The 20,367-nt window shown below is 40.8% G+C and overlaps 1 protein-coding gene across 2 annotated transcripts in view; it reads left to right on the top strand.

The window, feature by feature from the left end:
- The first annotated feature begins 2,830 nt into the window (after nucleotides 1-2,830).
- Nucleotides 2,831-20,367, top strand: part of bclaf3 (BCLAF1 and THRAP3 family member 3) — a 48,962-nt gene continuing 31,425 nt past the window's right edge. Inside the window, exon 1 of one of the 2 annotated variants that reach the window (XM_031896736.1) lies at nucleotides 2,831-3,163. The gene's annotated coding sequence lies outside the window, so the exon portion shown is untranslated. The remainder of the gene's footprint in view (nucleotides 3,164-20,367) is intronic. The other variant, XM_031896738.1, reaches the window with a different exon arrangement.

Raw genomic sequence — 20,367 nt, 5'->3', positions numbered from 1 at the left:
GAACTCCCTCCCTTAGGAATGTGTGATCTGAGCTATAACGGCTAGACTGCAAACAGGAAGCTATTTAAAATGGTAGCTGCTGTCTTAAGCAAACAGAAAGTTTCTAGTGCTCTTTACATAGGTATGGCAATGCTTTCTGCAGAATAAATCTTTGTTCTAGGTGGCACTAATGTGGCAAATCTATTGGCAGTAAAATGCCAAAATGACTTTCCTTCTTCTCTAAAGGGCAACTAACATAGTAAAATTGTTTCCTCCACCAGAGGAGCAGGGAAAGCATTCTGCACTCCAGTTCAAGGAAACAATACTATTTTGACCAGAACATGCTAATAGCAAGCGCTGTGCTGCCCGCACCTGGAGGGAAATCTCAGTTTGGACAGCCATGGTGGGACTCTGCATAAGCACATAATGAAGATTGTCCCAGCTCCCTCATTATGAATGTAATTGTGGTGCAGGATCAGTCAACTCCACCCCCAATATTACAACACACGGATGCACATAATGAGCTGGGAGATACACTCATTATTTCCATGTGTGCGACCAAATATGGCCGCCCACACTGGCAGCTCCTTCCAGAGTGTGCAGCATATCACTTGCAAGGAGCATTTCTCCTCCAACCATGGCCCCTTTAAAAAATTCACTCACAAAAAAACTCAAAAGGAAGCAAGTTTGTACCTGTCATGGAATGCATCCAGCCGACAGGGAGCTGTGACAAGAGTAAAGCTGGCTATATTTGTACAGAGATTATTTCTGTATACAAGGTTTCATACAATAATCTGTGTGTATCTGTGTGCTCAGAGAAAGATCTGGCATTGCATAGGCAGGTTTAAACATTTTGATCAGTTTAGTTTAAACAAATATCTGTCTATGGATCTGTTTGTCTGAAAATAACAATAGTACAACAACCGTAAAGCATTATATTCCTGACTGGTTTCCAATCAGCATCTTTACATTTATAGTCAGTCCTTCATATGAATGTTCATATTTCTATGTAAGTAATCTTTATGACATTCAGAATGCCCATAAGGAGCCCTGAGCTCACCAGATTCAAAATCCTGACACGCCAACATAGCTAAAGTTACTTGAGCGTTGCCATACAGGTGTCTTGTCAGTCACGCTGGGCTGCTGGTGGTGGCACAGTCCTCCCACTGGCTGTAGTACTGTTTGTATGTGTATCCAGGCTCCAGAAAGATTATAAAGCTGAGGATAAATCTTTGGGATGTTGCCAATAAAGGCTTTACACTGGCAAACATCTAATGATATAGGTAAGTGATGCATTATATGGAAATCCATTATGCAAAAAAGCACCAAATTCGGGGAAGACCATCTCCCAGAGACTCTATTTTAATCAAATTCAGATTTTCAAAAATGAGTCCCTTTTTTCTGTAATAATAAAATATTATCCTGTATCCCTAAGGCTGATGCTACGCTGGCACCTTGCCTGCACCTGGAACCATTGCATCGGCCCGGGTGCCAAAATGCAAACTTTTGCATTTCATCATCAATATCGCCTTGTGCCTGCACCTGGACTGACAAAATGGTTCTGGGTGCAGGCAAACAAGACGGCTAATGCAAGCATAGGGGCTGATTCTGTCTGCATTTTTCCACAGGCTGGGAATCAACCCAGTGTCACATCAGCCTAAATCTTTTTTAGGTGCCAACCCCATCCCAATGTGTCCAAAGGAAGCCTCTCTGTCTCTTTCCACATAGCTGGTGCACTGTTATCAGTGTGCGACTTAGCAGCACAATCAGGCCCAGATTTGTGGCGAGGCCACAAAGGCCCGGCCCTAGGGCGGCATAAACTTAGGGATGGCATGCCACCCCGCTGCAGCGAAATTTTGAAAATGTGCTCCCATACAGAGCAATAAGGACCTCTCCCACTGCTCTGTATGGGAGTTTGAAAGTTCGCTCATGTGTGCGGGGGGGTGCACAGAATGGGGGTGGCCTCGGGGCGCCTGAAGTTGAAATCCGGCACTGCGCACAATAGAATCAGGACAGGAATGTTGATCACTTTTAATATTTATTGCTCTATAAACCAGTACCTGTATACATGTATTGAAAGATTAAGGGCGAAAACAAAGTTGGTCACGGCAACATACTTGCCATAGGATTTTATACAAGTTGCTGAGACTGGGGCTACTAATTGTGCGCCATTTGCGGATTAGTCACTGCAACTTTTTAAAAAGTCGTGGGTAATAATCGCCACCTGTGTCTTCGCCCTAGGGGTGAAGACACACAGACCCTCTAGTAGCAGCTACATGTCACAGCTACTAAGATCGCTATGTGTGTTTTAGCAGAGGCAGGTCTCAGTATTCCCTACAGCAGGGTATTTTCTGGCATTTACTAGCCCTGAAAAAGTAGCTGCTAGTATTTCTGTGTGTCTTCAACCTAAAAGGGATAATTAACAGTATTTATAGTATATTTATAGCAGCCTGTCAGTGCTTATTTTAATGTTGTCAAATGGCAAAGAAACTGTGCTAAATTGTCTTGTTTGTTTATATTTGACACTGGGCATAAGATAAAGTCCAGTACTTTGGAAAGGTTCGTTTCCCTATATACTTCTTTACAGACCATTTATTCTACTGTGGCTTGTGTTCACACTCTGTTTAAGAATATTAACCGGGTAATATTGATTTTAAGGCCCCATGGCCACAAGAAATTAAACTTGGAAATTGCACCATGAATTTAATTTGAGCCAACAATGCCCAACGGTCTGTAGTGCCAAAGGAGAACACGAATTAATTACTATGTCATTAATGTCATGGCCACGGACATTTTACAGGATGTATCCCATCAGGCATAGGAAAATGACTAGGTAGATAACGGAGTGAGCGTATCATGTGGTGTGGGAGGTGCATTCCCCCGGCTGAGGGAGCTCTGAGAAGGGGGACCCAGGTCCCAGCAGCAGGGAGTGGATGCGCATTGGCTGAGTGATTCCTGTGCCTCAGGCCGCCCTATGTCCCCAGCCAGAGTGCGGGGCAGAGCTCAGCCTTCACTTCCGGGGGAGGCACTACAGCTGCAGCAGCATTGGGTCTGCACCGGGACCGGAGTGTGGGCTGATCGGACTCCCAGGAGCCCTGTTGGATTGTACCATCCGCACTGGCCTTCCTAATCACAAGTGGGATACTATTACACGGACACACAGACAGCCCTCGATGTTCGCTTTGTGAGTATCAGGGGGTGTGCTGGGGCGCTACGTTACGCATATGCCCAAATCTTAACCGTGGTCTTAAACCTGTGTTTGGGGGTGACTGAATTTGTAGTTTGTATTCAAAATGGAAGGTTCCTGAGTTGTCTGTAGCCTAATAGGGTTCCCTTGTACGTGCGGGGGGGAGGTATGTACTAACAGCCCCCCATAAGGAACACCGAGAAGCATCATTTTTGAGGGGGTTCATACATTTTGCTCCCCTAATAATGGCTTTATTTAGGGCTACTTATAGTTTGAGTCTTTAATAACGGCTTTATTTAGGGCTACGTATGTACATACAGTTTTTGTCCCTAATAACAGTTTTATATAGGGCTACATATAGTTTGTCCCTAATAACAGCTTTATATAGGGCTACATATAGTTTGTCCCTAATAACAGCTTTATATAGGGCTACATATAGTTTGTCCCTAATAACAGCTTTATATAGGGCTACATATAGTTTGTCCCTAATAACAGCTTTATATAGGGCTACATATAGTTTGTCCCTAATAACAGCTTTATATAGGGCTACATATAGTTTGTCCCTAATAACAGCTTTATATAGGGCTTCATATAGTTTGTGTCCCTAACAACAGCTTTATATAGGGCTTCATATAGTTTGTGTCCCTAATAACAGCTTTATATAGGGCTACATATAGTTTGTGTCCCTAATAACAGCTTTATATAGGGCTTCATATAGTTTGTGTCCCTAATAACAGCTTTATATAGGGCTACATATAGTTTGTGTCCCTAATAACAGCTGTATTTAGAGCTACATATAGTTTGTGTCCCTAATAACAGCTTTATATAGGGCTACATATAGTTTGTGTCCCTAATAACAGCTGTATTTAGAGCTACATATAGTTTGTGTCCCTAATAACAGCTTTATATAGGGCTTCATATAGTTTGTGTCCCTAATAACAGCTTTATATAGGGCTACATATAGTTTGTGTCCCTAATAACAGCTTTATATAGGGCTGCATATAGTTTGTGTCCCTAATAACAGCTTTATATAGGGCTACATATAGTTTGTGTCCCTAATAACAGCTTTATATAGGGCTGCATATAGTTTGTGTCCCTAATAACAGCTTTATATAGGGCTACATATAGTTTGTGTCCCTAATAACAGCTTTATATAGGGTTACATATAGTTTGTCCCTAATAACAGCTTTATTTAGGGCTACATATAGTTTGTGTCCCTAATAACAGCTGTATTTAGAGCTACATATAGTTTGTGTCCCTAATAACAGCTTTATATAGGGCTGCATATAGTTTGTGTCCCTAATAACAGCTTTATATAGGGCTACATATAGTTTGTGTCCCTAATAACAGCTTTATATAGGGCTACATATAGTTTGTGTCCCTAATAACAGCTGTATTTAGAGCTACATATAGTTTGTGTCCCTAATAACAGCTTTATATAGGGCTACATATAGTTTGTGTCCCTAATAACAGCTTTATATTGGGCTACATATAGTTTGTGTCCCTAATAACAACTTTATATAGGGCTACATATAGTTTGTGTCCCTAATAACAGCTTTATTTAGGGCTACTTATAGTTTGAGTCTTTAATAACGGCTTTATTTAGGGTTACATATGTTCATACAGTTTTTGCCCCTAACAACAGCTGTATTTAGGGCTACATATAGTTTGTGTCCCTAATAACAGCTGTATTTAGAGCTACTTACAATTTTTGCCCCTACTAATGGCTTTATTTAGGGCTACTTACAGTTTTTGCCCCTACTAATGGCTTTATTTAGGGCTACCTACAGTTTTTGCCCCTACTAATGGCTTTATTTAGGGCTACTTACAGTTTTTGCCCCTACTAATGGCTTTATTTAGGGCTACTTATAGTTTGTGGGGCCCTCAATGCAATGAGACATTGTCATTACTATGCTTCATTATAGTATATAAAATTCAGCCATGCACAATTTGCTGCCCTTCAGCTAGACTGCTAGAGCATCAAGCAGCCAACTACAGTTCAGCCCAAGGGCCCCATTAAATTGTTACCCCAGCCACTACCAGCAGTACTTTTTAAAGTGTGCCTGCCTAAGTACTGTATGACATCCCCTGCACTACTAGTACCGTATGGCAGCCTGCCCGCTCTTAGTACCGTATGGCGGCCTGCCCTCTCTTAGTACCGTATGGCGGCCTGCCCGCTCTTAGTACTGTATGGCAGCCTGCCCGCTCTTAGTACTGTATGGCAGCCTGCCCTCTCTTAGTACCGTATGGCGGCCTGCCCTCTCTTCGTACCGTATGGCGGCCTGCCCGCTCTTAGTACCGTATGGCGGCCTGCCCGCTCTTAGTACCGTATGGCAGCCTGCCCGCTCTTAGTACCGTATGGCAGCCTACCCGCTCTTAGTACGGTATGGCGGCCTGCCCGCTCTTAGTACCGTATGGCGGCCTGCCCGCTCTTAGTACCGTTTGGCGCCAGCCCTCTCTTAGTACGGTATGGCGGCCTGCCCGCTCTTAGTACGGTATGGCGGCCTGCCCGCTCTTAGTACGGTATGGCGGCCTGCCCGCTCTTAGTACGGTATGGCGGCCTGCCCGCTCTTAGTACGGTATGGCGGCCTGCCCGCTCTTAGTACGGTATGGCGGCCTGCCCGCTCTTAGTACGGTATGGCGGCCTGCCCGCTCTTAGTACGGTATGGCGGCCTGCCCGCTCTTAGTACGGTATGGCGGCCTGCCCGCTCTTAGTACGGTATGGCGGCCTGCCCGCTCTTAGTACGGTATGGCGGCCTGCCCGCTCTTAGTACGGTATGGCCCCTTAGTGGCGGCCTGCCCGCTCTTAGTACGGTATGGCGGCCTGCCCTCTCTTAGTACGGTATGGCGGCCTGCCCTCTCTTAGTACGGTATGGCGGCCTGCCCGCTCTTAGTACGGTATGGCGGCCTGCCCGCTCTTAGTACGGTATGGCGGCCTGCCCGCTCTTAGTACGGTATGGCGGCCTGCCCGCTCTTAGTACGGTATGGCGGCCTGCCCGCTCTTAGTACGGTATGGCGGCCTGCCCGCTCTTAGTACGGTATGGCGGCCTGCCCGCTCTTAGTACGGTATGGCGGCCTGCCCGCTCTTAGCACTGTTTGTATGCTAGTGTGTTCTCACTAATACTATATGTTGCAGGTTGCTTACAGCAACAGATACAGTTCCCCCCCCACCCCAGTATACCCTACCCAGCTTTGCCTTTACAATGCTCTTAGAAAAGCTGTTTGTTAGGTATGTTATCAGACCCGCTGACAAGAAATTACAGTTATGGTAGGAACACATGTGGCTTACAATGCGCTTTTCTCACCTGGCGTTTTGTACACAGGCTGAGAAAATCAGATCTGCTCCAGTCTGTAGCTCCACAGACTGGCACTGAGTCAGCCTTTGTGCAGCTACACTGAGCAGATTTTAGCACAAAAATGCATGCTTTCACATTTTTTAGGCCAAATTCCGCTCCGTATAGCTACACACAGGCCATCCCAGTTTCAGTCTGTTGAGCTGCAAACTGATTTTCTTAGCTTCTGCCAATGTTATTAATGTTCCTTAATTATTTCACAGGTATGGGCTCTATATTTGGAAAGCTATCCAAACCTCTCCAAGGCGAGACATTGTATGTATGTGTGTATAAATATTTATTTATACAGTTATAGGATTTGTTATCCAGAAACCCGTTATCCAAAAAGCTCTGAATTACGGGAATGCTATCTCCCATAGACTCCATTTATAAAAATGTGAATTATTTGATTAAATGATTTCCTTTTTCTCTATAATAATAAAACAGCATATTGTACTTGATCCCAAATTACATATAATTAAACCTGACTGGAGGCAAAACAATCCTATTGGGTTTGTTTCATGTTTAAATGATTTTTAAGTATAGATATGTATGGTGATCCATATTACAGAAAGACCCCTTATCTGGAAAACACCAGGTCCCAAGCATTTTGAATAACAGGCCCCATATGTATTGTAGTAGTATGATACCACTGTTAGCTCAGTGTCTCTCTGAGGAGTGCTGGTACCCTTCCCTGTTGCAATACCTACTCGTCAGACTTGGTTTTATGGTGATAGGTCACAGCAAGATTGGTTGGTGCATTCTAGCCTTGAAAGACAGGGATTTCACACTGTCAGCCTGTTACCAGCCTATTCCTTCTGCCCACAGATATTTCCTTGCACTGTTCAGACTGCTGTGTACTGCTGGGCAATATTAAGCTGCCTATGGCCCAATTGGAAAGTAGTCCATGACTATTTGGGAGGAGAGCTTGGTGTTTACCTATTTAGTATATTATTATATGACTTTAGTGAACTATAAAAAATTTAGTTAGGCTGATAGTTCCTTAGTCCAGCAGTCCTTCGACATTTTCACCAGTGCTTCTGATTGCCAAAACCTAAGCCTCACATTATCATCATAATTATTATTATCACAACTATTACTTTTACATACGTGTGGAATTATATGAACTGAAAGTTCTAACTAAAATTCAGTGTCTTGCCTCACCAGAGTGCATTCAAGCCTTACAGTGACATTGGCACCAGATTGGTATGGCCCTTTGAGGCTGTTGCACTCTGTAGAGCATTTATCACTGTCCAATAGCTCTCTGCTCGTAGCCTCTGTTTTGCTGGTAAATGGAGTTTATCCCCCATCTAGATGTACTTTGGGAGGGGAAGGGGTGTAAGGCCAATATGGTTGGTAGAAGAAATGTTGAAATGGGAACAAATTCAGCTGTTTATATTGACACATATTATTAACAGCTGATATTAATCAGGTTTCCTGTCTGCCACTCCTTCCTATTTTAAGGGAGGCCTGGACTGGCAATCTGTGGATTCTGACAAGTGCCAGAGGGGCTGCTGTAAGAGGCCACAGACAGTCACTATTTATTGGGCTGGTGGGGGGAAGTTTGGGCCTCTGTGTACTTGAAATGCCAGGGCCTATTTTGAGTTCTAGTCTGAACCTGCTTGATGGCCAGTGTACAGAAAAAATGTTTACTGTTTATATCTGTGAGTGGATGGCAAATAGCAAACAGAGGGAGTTTTACAAAATCTGTAAACGTGGTGCTTCATAATTTACTAATGCTTGATTCCAAAAATACACCAGCTAAAACTTGTTTTTTTCATGCTGGCTTTTGTGCGGCAATATGAAAAAGTTGCGGTTATCGTGCAACAAGTTGAAAGTCACTCACAGTTTTCACGTTTTTTCCACAACTTTTTTTTTGTTTGTGATTTTGCAATTCGGATTTTTAACTAAATGACTGCCATTCATGGAAACGAGTTTAGTCATGGTTTTAAAAAAAGATAAAACCACAAAAATCCGAATGTTAATGTTTATAAGGTTTAATGCACATAGGTTTCTACAAAAACATAAGAAACTCCAAGCCACATAAATTAAAGGAATATGTTTACAGCAGTACATTAGGCATAAGTATTGTACTTCTGCTATATATAAAAATGGGTTGTGCAAGGGCATGTTAAAATACATTAAGCCGCATATGCAAATTTTATAAGAATTTCTTTCTTTGTTTAACTGGTTGTATCGTTACTTATATAAACAGTAAGCTGTATAATAGTTCCTTCCAGGCCTTACGTAAGGGCGTTTGTCAGGCTCAGATATGTCTTTGCTAAGGGAACTGTGGATAAAAATTTATTTTCTTAGTGCACGTGTACTGAAACTGTACTAATCTCTGACATCTCTTGTACTTTATTTTGAACTGAAGATTATATTGACTGCTCTTTTCACAACGAGGAGTACTGGGACTTGGGCTTCTGTATCTCACATTTGTAGCATGGGCCTATGGGGTAGAAAAAGCCTTTACTCAAAATTATATTTCAGGACACCTGATATCATTTTAAATTGTGATATATTGAATGGCATAAATGACTGGATTATATGTTTCCCACATGGGAACAATCATAAAAAAACAGTGGTTAGAAAGGTTCCTACACTACAAGGCTAGGGCAGTTTACACAGTTTTAAGGTGAAGACACGCTGAGCTACTAGTATTGCTATTTTTCGTGGCTACTAAACACCAGAAAATACCCTGCCATAGACAATACTGAGAATTCCCTTTGCTAATACACACAGAGACAGTTATCAGTAAATGATCAGCATTGTCTATTTTAGTAGCTACTAGTAGCAGCTACAGCTGTACTTGGGGTGTCTCTGTGTCTTCATCCTTAAAGGGGATATATACCATAAATTTTTACAATGCACTAAACCATGTAAAATAATGTAAAATAGAAGGAAGTGCTTTTATTTTAATACCTTTGGGTTCAGATATGTCCATAACTGCTTGAAAACTGTGCTCTACCCAGACCTTATGCCAGCTTCCGGTTTGGACTCTTCAGTACAGGTATGGGATCCCTTATCCGGAAACTCGTTATCCAGAAAGCTCCAAATTACGGAAAGGCCATCTCCCATAGACTCCATTATAAGCAAATAGTTTTAAAAATTGTTCCCTTTTTCTCTGTAATAATAAAACAGTACTTTGTACTTGATCCCAACTAAGATATAATTAATCCTTATTGGAGGAAAAACAAGCCTATTGGGTTTATTCAATATTTAAATGATTTTTAGCAGACTTAAGTTATGGAGATCCAAATTACGGAAAGATCCCTTATCTGGAAAACCCCAGGTCCCGAGCATTCTGGATAACAGGTCCCATACCTGTATATGGCTCAGGGCTGCTGGCCCCATAGACTTCAATGACACAACCTCACCTACTTAAAGCAAAGTGAATATTCATAGAGTGGACGGGGCTTAGCGATGTCACAGCATCATTTCACATTTTGAGGGAGGATGAATATTATAACTGAATATGAACTTTATGTAGAATGTCTCCCTTAAGCTGGCCATACACAAACCTTGTTTCGTACGATGTTTGGTGTATGATCAAAGGTTGCAGGAAAGAGGAAAGATCATAATTGTAAGGTGTATGGCCACCTTTATACATATAAAGTATCTGAATTTTTCTCTGCTTGAGAAAAATCACATTGAATATAGATGTGAGTATTTTCTGAAACCTCAAATAGAAGCAATTTTTTTAAAGAAAAGTCACCAGAAAAAACTTTGGCAGGTTTCTTTGGAAGTCAATGTGCATTGTCTCTGACAACTTTATTTCCCAGTTTATTAAAACATTTGAGATTTTCAATGAAAAAGATTAGAACAATGTAGTTCTCGTTCGTGTTGATTTTAGGGATGCACTGAATCCATTATTTTGGGATTCGGCCGAACCCTGAAACTTGGCCAATTACCGAGCCGAATCTGAATCCTAATTTGAATATGCAAATTAGGCTATGAAAGGGTTAACGAGAACAACATGCTGCATTCACGATTAAAATTTTTTTAACTTCTGTCTTTATGTTACAAAAAGTCACGTGATTTTAAGGACTAGGATTCAGTTCGGCCAGGCACATGGATTCAGCCAAATCCTGCTGAAATAATATTGGCTGAATCCCGAACCAAATCCTAGATTGGGTGCATTCTTAAGGTGGCCATACATGTAAAGATCTGCTTTCCTGGTGAGGTCGCCAAGTGAGAGGATCTTCTCCCGATATCCCCACCTACGGGTGGGCGATATCGGGGGAATTTAGGCTAATTCGGTCGTTTGGCCCTATGGCCAAATGATCGAATTATAACAACTGTAATGGGCGCAGTTGGTTCGGGGACCGCATCAACGAGCCGACGCGGTCCCCAATCCGACTGAATTTTTTAACCTGCCCGATTGATATCTGGCTGATTTCAGGACAGATATCGATCGGGCAGGCCAATTGGCAGCTACAATCGACCTGTGTATGGCCACTATGTATGGAGACTGTGAATATCTGATGCATTTTTTTTTACTTTAAAAAAAAAAAAAGCCAAACAGTTGTGTTTTTCTCTACATCCACAATTAGTAAATTGACCACACGCGTCAATTTTGACTAGATTAAAAATTCCTGTATGTTCTGCTGGCTCCTGTCTGTCATGCAAACAGAGCAAAACATTCATATCAAACATCTGTGGCCAACAAAAGGCTGCATTTTAATTAGCTCAGGAACTTTATGCCTGTCAACTGCTTGCTTGATTGATCGATGGGTGTTACATTGTGGTGCAATTTGGGCCACAGTTCATAAGCCCGATTGGAAAATCAGAGCAAGATATAGCCTGCTGATCAATGTGTCTTTGGATATTGGCCTGATATCTTTTGGCATATTTGAAAAGCCCCTTGTGTAAGGACTGCTTTAGGCTGTTTATTCAGTCTCTCCTGGACCTTTGTGATTTAGTTTTTGGCCTGAAGGGGCACTTTATTTGTCCTCACCCAACAAGCAGATCGTTTTGGGTTTGGCTAGTTTTTAGGTTGTTGTTGATACGTTTTCAATATTAAAATAAAAAAGATATAATGTCACTGGGTTCGTGGCTCTCAAGCTGTCTGAGAGACAGTCTGGCTTACATCACCTAACCCACGTATAATCCTTCTATGTGTGAATTCAGGTGAAGCAATTGTCCTTTTTGTGTGAAAGAAAGAAACTCACAGTAAGTTTTTCTGGGCAAATGTCACAAGTGGCGTTCTTGGCTCTGTAACGTTTCTGGAAAAATATAATTGTCCCAGATCAATTGCTATTGCAGACAATGGATAACGCCATGATTATGATTCACCTGTATAACTGATGCCTGACAACTCTGTCATCTACACTTTATGGCTGCAATCTCGCAGGTGTGGCATAAAGACGGCAAAAAATAATCCACAGGAAGTAGCCATTTTTGTCACTAGTCATACAATAACTTCTTTCAGGTTCTTTAGTTGTACTCATGTGTGTGCGTTGATGCATGCTTTCTAAAGATATGCCTATTGTGTCTTCTTAGCAAATGTCTGTCTGCGGCTCTCCAAAAAAGGCATCTCACCAGACGTCCAACCCTGTTTATCAGAGTATATATACCGGTATTTATATATACAAAAAAGTCCTCACGACAGCACCTCACTCCAAAATGCTAATAAATAGCCGCCCACGTGCACAGAATACAAAATAAAACGCAGCCAGCACCAAGGGTCTTATAGTTCAAAACAATCTCAAGTGTGTTGCATGTATAACCAACATTTTGGTTTTATATATATATATATATATATATATATATATATATATATATATAATGTGTGTGTGTGTTTAAAATGTTCATCTTGTTTGTGAAAGATTATTCGCAAATGTATTTATGGCACTGAATTTAAAATGTGTGGCAGGTAGAGTGCCGGCTATGGTAGTGTAACAACAGCTGGGAAATGACTGGATTCTTACAGCTGTATTGGCATTACATTTCTTTATTTTGTTAACAGTACTATTTGTTTAAACATTTGCGTACATGTCCCTATCTTAGAAAGTAGGTTACACCTAGCAATTATGCTGTCCTGTCAATTACTAAAGTGAATCCACTAAACGTCTTTGTCACTGCCCTGTGAATTTGTTTGCTTAACCCTCCCTGTCTGTTTAGTTCACATGGGGTGTTCTGTTTACATCTATGCTAAGTCGCACCCTGTATGATTCCTTAAAGGGACTGTCTTTTTTAACAAGAGCTCAATGAATAGGGATTTTGCGAAACATACTTTTTGCCTATTGTTTTAATTACAAAGCAAAATCAATGGTTTTTGTTCTTTCTTTCTTTGACCAGGACAAAAATGGAAAATTAAACTAAAGTCAGATTCTACTTCCTGGTCCCAATGAATAAAGTTAAACGAATAAGCAGGGACACTACTGCCATGAAGCAAGTTGAGAAACTCGCCTCAGGCGGCAGAGTCCCGAAGTTACCAGGGGTGGCTCCTGGTAACTTTAAAGGAGAAGGAAAGGTAAAAACTAAGTAAGCTTTATCAGAAAATGTAAAAACAGCCACAGGGCTGTGGAATCGGAGTCGAGGAGTCGGAGGCAATTTTGGGTGCCTGGAGTCAGTCGGCAAAAAATGAACCGACTCCTACTAAATTTAAATGGGAATAAAAAAAAAATAAAGCAAGTTTAAATGTCCCAATTCACAAACAGTCATAATTAATTACTTCTCTGCTATAAGAATAAAGCCCAATGCACGCAGTGCATTAACGAACACGTTGAGTGACCATGAAGCTTTTCATTGACTGTATGCTTCACTAAATGGGACGTAACGCACAGTTAAGGTGCGGCAGCTCCACTGCGTTGTGTTCCTCTGTTACTGGGAACCCAATGCCCACTGTGAACCTAGCCTAACTGCCACTGATAACTAATTAAGTAAAAAAAATTTGCAGGACTAGAAATACTTGTATACGTGCTTTAATTGGGCAATACAGTCGAGTGTTGGCTTCCTAACCAGTAGTTCTGTGGTTAAATGACATGTATGTCTCCTTCCTTTCCTTCAATGAATGTATAAAATACATTAACATATTAAAAACAGAGGAGTCGGAGTCGTGGAGTCGGAAGTATCAGAAACTGAGAAGTCCACAGCCCTGTACAGCCATAAGCACTCACAGAAATGCTGCACCGAATCCTCTATCAAAAGAAACAGGATTTCGTGTCTCTTTTTTTTTTTTTCTGTGCAAGAGTGTGCGCATCTCTCTTCTCTCTCCCCTCTCCTGGTCCCTTTCCCTCAAGAATGCTAAGAACTCCCTCCCCCCCTTAAAGGAGAAGGAAAGGCTAAGTCACTTGGGGGTGCTAAAATGTTAAGCACCCCCAAGTGACTTTAATTGTTTACCTCGTACCCCGGGCTGGTGCCCCTGTTAGGAGAAAACAGCACCAGCCCGGGGTACCTGGAGCGATGCGCTTCCTCCTTCCGCCTGCGTTTCGCTAAGACTTACACATAGGCGCATGCGCAGTAGAGTGAAAAGCAGACTTCTCTGTTAAAGTTCAGCTTTTCACTCTACTGCGCATGCGCACGCTCGCAAAGCAGGAAGAAGGAAGCTCTGCAGGTACCCCGGGCAGGGGCACCAGCCCGGGTAAATGGTATGCGATTCAAGTCACTTGGGGGTGCCTAACATTTTGGCACCCCCAAGTGACTTTGCCTTTCCTTCTCCTTTAAAAATGTGTGATCTGAGCCAATTAGCAGGAAGCTGACTCATAGTCTTACTAACTGCTCATGTACAGGGGTCTTGTGATCTTGGTGCAGGAGTGAGACATTATGGGAATTTTCTTTACAGAACTCAGCGTTTTTTTTTTCTATGAGGCGTCTGATCATCTAAACATGAGAAATATGGGGAGACTTAAGGGTACTATTGAGAGAACTGAAGGTATGCCTGCAGCTTCAGATTAACTCTTTATTAGCCTTTTCTTCTCTTTTAAGAGCTGAATTTCCATTTTTTTTTAAATTTTGTAGGCAGCTATGAATAATATATGGTGCTGGTTTCACTTTGGGCTAAACAATAATCTTATCTGTAAAAATGGCCCCTTTATTGGAGCCCCCTATAAACCCTCTTAGTTGTCTGTGTGTGTGTGTTTCAAATGAAGAGTGTGGGTGTGAGTGTTGTGCCAGAAGCACAACAGGAGGGGGATAGCCAATCACAGCCTTGCACTCACGCAAGCAAAGACCAGCTTCAGTTACCTATAAGGTCAGCCTAGATGCTGATTGGTTCCTATCCTACTGTTCAGTGTACCAAGTGCTGCTGGCTCATCTGCTCATCCAGAGAATTCAGCCAGCAGGAAGTGGAACAGATGGGCGGGACTAGTAGGGTTTTGGGGGAATTTCTCAATAAATCAGTCTGAAACACAACTTTTTTAAGCATAATCCTTCTATATTTAGAGGAGTATAATTCACTGGTACATTCTTAGTTTTATAAGATATGTCTACTTTAAGAAGCATTGAACTCTGGTATTGCTTTAGCAGGGTCAGAGTGGGGGTGCAGGGCCCACTGAGATTACTGCTCCAGGGGCCCCCACCACCCGTCTTGTATTATGTAGGTGATGTTAACAATTATATATCTGGCCTGTCAGGAATTGTATTATTGAAACTAGTTCTTATCTGGGTTTGTAAATCTTATGGGTGGATATAGGAAAGAATTTATTGTAATTGCCTATTTCATATTGATCAACACATACCTAGTGTTATATTGTAAGGATTAATTAGGATTAATTTGGGCTATACATACTACCTGCATTAATATTCAGCTAAAGTAAGGAAGTACCAAACCCAAATGAACCTTACATTTTAACGCAGTGGTATAATTGGGTAAAAACAGGTTCTGTTGAACCTAATGCATATATTAGCAAAACATTATATATGCATTAGGCTCCAATTACACTATCCTCCCAATGGAAGATAATAGAATGATAGAATGGCTTGGCTTTATTGAGCAATGTGAGAGAAACGAATCAAATCTCGGCACACCTATTGTTTGTAAAATATATTTTTATACATGCCATGTGTGCACATATGTCCCATAGAGGGCTTTACATTGTAAGCTTTACTGGGGCACGGACTGATGTGAATGATGTATAATCTCTGTAATGCACAATGCAATATGTCACTGCTGTATAAATAAAAGTACAGGTATGGGACCTGTTATCCAGAATGGTCCGGGCCTGGGTTTTTTCGGATTAGGGTTTGTTCCATAATTTGATCACCATGCCTTGGGGTCAAGTACAGGTATTGGGACCTGTTATCCAGAATGCTCGGGACCTGGAGTCTTTCCTTAATTCGGATTTCCTGCCTTAAGTCTGCTAAAAAAAAATTAGTTAAACAGTAATTAAACCCACTAGGATTGTTTTGGCTCCAATAAAAATTAATTATATCTTACTTGGGATCAAGAACAAGGTACTGTTTTATTATTACAGAGAAAAAGGAAACCATTTTAAAATATGTGAATTATTTGATTAAAATAGAGTCTATGGGAGATGGCCTTTCCGTAATTTGGAACTTTCCGGATAATGGGTTTCAAGATAAGCGGTCCGATACCTGTACTGTTTTATTATTACAGAGAAATGAAGATCATTTTTAAAAATTAGAATTATTTGATACAGAGTCTATGGGAAAAGCCTTCCTGTAATTCGGAGCTTTCTGGATAACAGATCCTATACCTGTATAATAATGATCCTTTTTAACTGATAAGTGTGGTTCTTTGGGGCTCTGTAAGGCAACAAGTATTCCTTTCACCACTTGTAAGAGAATAATTTGGCTTAAAGGACACTTAAAGCCTAACAAGGAAGTAGGCTAGAGCCACTGTATCTTATGTTTCAAACCAAGGCAGCCACAGCCCTTTAGCAATGCCTCAGAAGGTGCCCCCAGTAGCTCCTCATCTTCTCTTCTGCTGATTCACTGATCATGCTATGTTTTTCTGTAACTCATGGATCTTAGAGGCCTACTTACAATAATACTTTCCCCTATATGTAGTAAAAGGCACTAAGTTTGCCTATGCGCAGTAACTTTTTTTTAAACAGGTGACCCGTAAATGCTACCTACTGATTGATTGCAGTGGGTTACTGTTCCTGGGCAAAATGAATACCTTTTTTTTTTTTATTTTATTTATTTATTTTTTTTTTATAGAACATTAACTTCACAACACAAGAATGATTAGTAATGAACAGTTTTTTTTATTAAACAGCAGCTCAGAAACCAGTGCCTTAGAGTTTAATAATCAGCCCTTTAGCATCAGCCTCTATAACGTGCACCTCATTTTCTGCTCGATGGTTTGCAACAACCCCTAAGCTTAGCATTCCATTGGTTGGCCAGACCTCACTCATGTGCAATGTCGCTAATACTCCTAGCATAAGCCAAAATGGCGACACCCTGTGCACAGCTTTAAAGGTCTGAAGAATTATTGTTATAGAGAAGCTTAAAATTTAGACTGATCCAGTAAATTCAAAATATATAATTAACATTTCTACCTGTATTTGTTTTTAGGGTTTAGTTAAATGCATTGAACAGAAAATTGTCACATTTGGGTCTGTGTAGATAAATGCATAGTTCTGCTGCTTTGCGCATTGTAGCATGGAAAGGATTTAAGAGTAACTATTGTACACGTTTGCTTATAGCTGCTAGAAACACTAAGAAAATATTTGTAGTTCTTTGTGTTTTATAAGTGAAGTATGTCTTGGGAAATGCAGCAGAACAACCCTTATGCCACTACTCTTAAAAGAGGCATGATTGACATGTTCAAATACATACAAATGCAGTCCAAAGATGTGTCTCTCCAGCTGTCTAGTACTAGGACATGTAGGTGACAGGACGATTTCCAGCCTGACCTGTTAACAAGAGGCTTATTTATAGATAAGGACAATTCTGTCTCTTGAGCTGTAAATGATTATAGGTTATCAATCAGATTTTCAGTGCTTTATCAAGATAAAAACAATAACACATTCTTTCAAGAAGGTAATGACAAGTCTTTTCATGATGGGACATTATATTTCTTATGAGGTTTTGTTCTGGTGTGTTCCAAATTTGCTGTTTGTGCGTTTTAATTGCTAGCCTCTAGGCCAGGGATCCCCAACCATTTATATGTGATCCACGTTCAAATGGAAAAAGTTTTGGAGAGCAACACAAGCAAGAAAAATGTTCCTGGAGGTGCCAGTGAGAGCTATAATTGGCTATTTGATAGCCCCTGTGTCAGGGATCCCCAACTTTTTTTTACCTATGAGCCACACTCAAATGTAAAATGAGTTGGGGAGCAACATAAGCATTAAAAGTGTTAATGAGGGTGCAAAATAAGGGTTGCGATTGACTATTTGGTAGCCCCTATGTGGACTGGCAGCCTAAATGAGGCTCTGTTTGTCAGTACAACTTGTTTTTATGCAACAAAAATGTGCCTCCAAGCCAGGAATTAAAAAATAAGCACCTACTTTAAGGCCACTGGAAGCAACATCCAAGGTGTTGGGGAGCAACATGTGAACCACTGGTTGGGGATTACTGCCCTATGTTGACTGGAAGCCTACAGAAGTCTCTTTTTGGCAATTACACTGGGTTTTTATGCAGTCAAAACTTTAAAAATAAGCACGTGATTTGAGGCCACTGGGAGCAACATCCAACATGTTGCTCCCGAGCCTCTGGTTGGGGATCACTGCTCCAGGCTTTATCTTCACTGGCAAATGATAGGCGATTGCTGGTAGGAACCGCCAACCATATGGGACTGATTCTCAGCCTATGGAAAACAGAGGACAAAAATTAGCCTCTTTGCTGGCATCAGCCTTCTTTGCCTGTATCCAGAACCATTGAATTAACCCAGATGCAGGCACACACTGCATTTGCCAGATATTGGCAAAGAAACGCATATTTCACCTGATATCTGCCATGTGTGCCTGCAACTGGGCCAACACAGTGGTTCCAGGTGCAGGCAAAGAAGGAGGCATCAGTATGTTGATGTGCTCCTCACCCCGAGAGGATTTTTAAACCTGCTTGATCGACATCTGGCCGAGGGCCAATAAGCTGCAGATGCCAGTGTTGGGGCAGATTTTCAGCCTGGGTTTTTTTTCGTAGGCTGAGAAACAGCCCCATGTGGCATCAGCCTTAGGGATACACCAAATCCAGAAGTTTAGTGTTGGCTATACAGCTAAAGATCCCCTCGTTTGGCAAGTCGGCAAACAAGCACAACACATCAATGAGCCAATGCGCTTCACATCCCAGCAGGTTTTTTCAAACCTGCTCTATCAACATCTGGATGATTTTTGGCCAGATATAAGTTGGGCATGTCCATCCGAGGGCGTCATGACTGCCCAATACACTCAGACCACACCTCTTTTATCGGCTGTGTGTGGCCACCTTAAGATTATCTGAATCTTGAGTGGTGGATTTGGTGGGTTTTTTTCAAACCAAATTGGCAATATATATATATATTTTAAAAAAAAAATCACCTTCAGTTGTCTCATGGTCTAAAGTCATTTCATGTCTGTGTTTGGATTTGGTCTGGTCAGGACTATGGATTGATCTGAATCCTGCAAAATCCTGGTATTTATTTTCCTTTTGAACTATATACACTGAATTTTATACTGTAGTTCTGCAGTTCTTCGCTGGCCCAACACTCACATCCTTGAAAACCAAACTTTCAGTTGAGTATTTTATTTCCAAGAATAATGTCTTATATTAGCCATGAAATTATCTCAGTCATAGATGGTAAAAGGCGAATTTTTAAAAAGCATAATGATGGCTTTATGAAAACTAGTGTTTTCTAAAAATTGTGGTTTTGCTTCTTTCTTGTGAAATTTAGTGAAACTTAACATTTCTATATTTGTTGGTAAATACTTACCGTATATACTCAAGTATGAGCGGAGGTACCTAATTTTACCTAAGAAAACTGGAAAAACTTATTAACTCGAGTATAAGCCTAGGGTGGGAGATGCAGCCGCTACTGCTAAGATTGAATAATCGATTTGATTGGTATCAACAATATGTTCAACTTTAAATTATGGTAATTAATAATAACAGTATTCACCTGTATTAGCAACACTGACCACATGACATGATGAAAACTAGTGTTTTCTAAAAATTGTGGTTTTGCTTCTTTCTTGTGAAATTTAGTGAAACTTTACATTTCTATATTTGTTGGTAAATACTTACCGTATATACTCAAGTATGAGCGGAGGTACCTAATTTTACCTAAGAAAACTGGAAAAACTTATTAACTCGAGTATAAGCCTAGGGTGGGAGATGCAGCCGCTACTGCTAAGATTGAATAATCGATTTGATTGGTATCAACAATATGTTCAACTTTAAATTATGGTAATTAATAATAACAGTATTCACCTGTATTAGCAACACTGACCACATGACATGATGAAAACTAGTGTTTTCTAAAAATTGTGGTTTTGCTTCTTTCTTGTGAAATTTAGTGAAACTTTACATTTCTATATTTGTTGGTAAATACTTACCGTATATACTCAAGTATGAGCGGAGGTACCTAATTTTACCTAAGAAAACTGGAAAAACTTATTAACTCGAGTATAAGCCTAGGGTGGGAGATGCAGCCGCTACTGCTAAGATTGAATAATCGATTTGATTGGTATCAACAATATGTTCAACTTTAAATTATGGTAATTAATAATAACAGTATTCACCTGTATTAGCAACACTGACCACATGACATGGCTAATTATAGGTAATTATTGATTGATTAAAGTTAAACACACATGATATGTGTTTAACTTCAGTCAATTATGATTAACTATAATTAGGATCAAATATACAAATCAAATAAAATGGGAATTGTTATTTATAGAGATATAAATCTATACGGTACTATCACAATGGACATCTATCTTCTGTGTCATCATTTTTCTTGTCCCTCTCCCTGAACCT

The sequence above is a fragment of the Xenopus tropicalis genome, chromosome 2 (genome assembly GCF_000004195.4).
Source record: "Xenopus tropicalis strain Nigerian chromosome 2, UCB_Xtro_10.0, whole genome shotgun sequence".
NCBI lineage: Eukaryota > Metazoa > Chordata > Amphibia > Anura > Pipidae > Xenopus > Xenopus tropicalis.
Note: the sequence above shows the minus strand (reverse complement) of the source record. Positions and strands in the feature narration are given on the sequence as shown.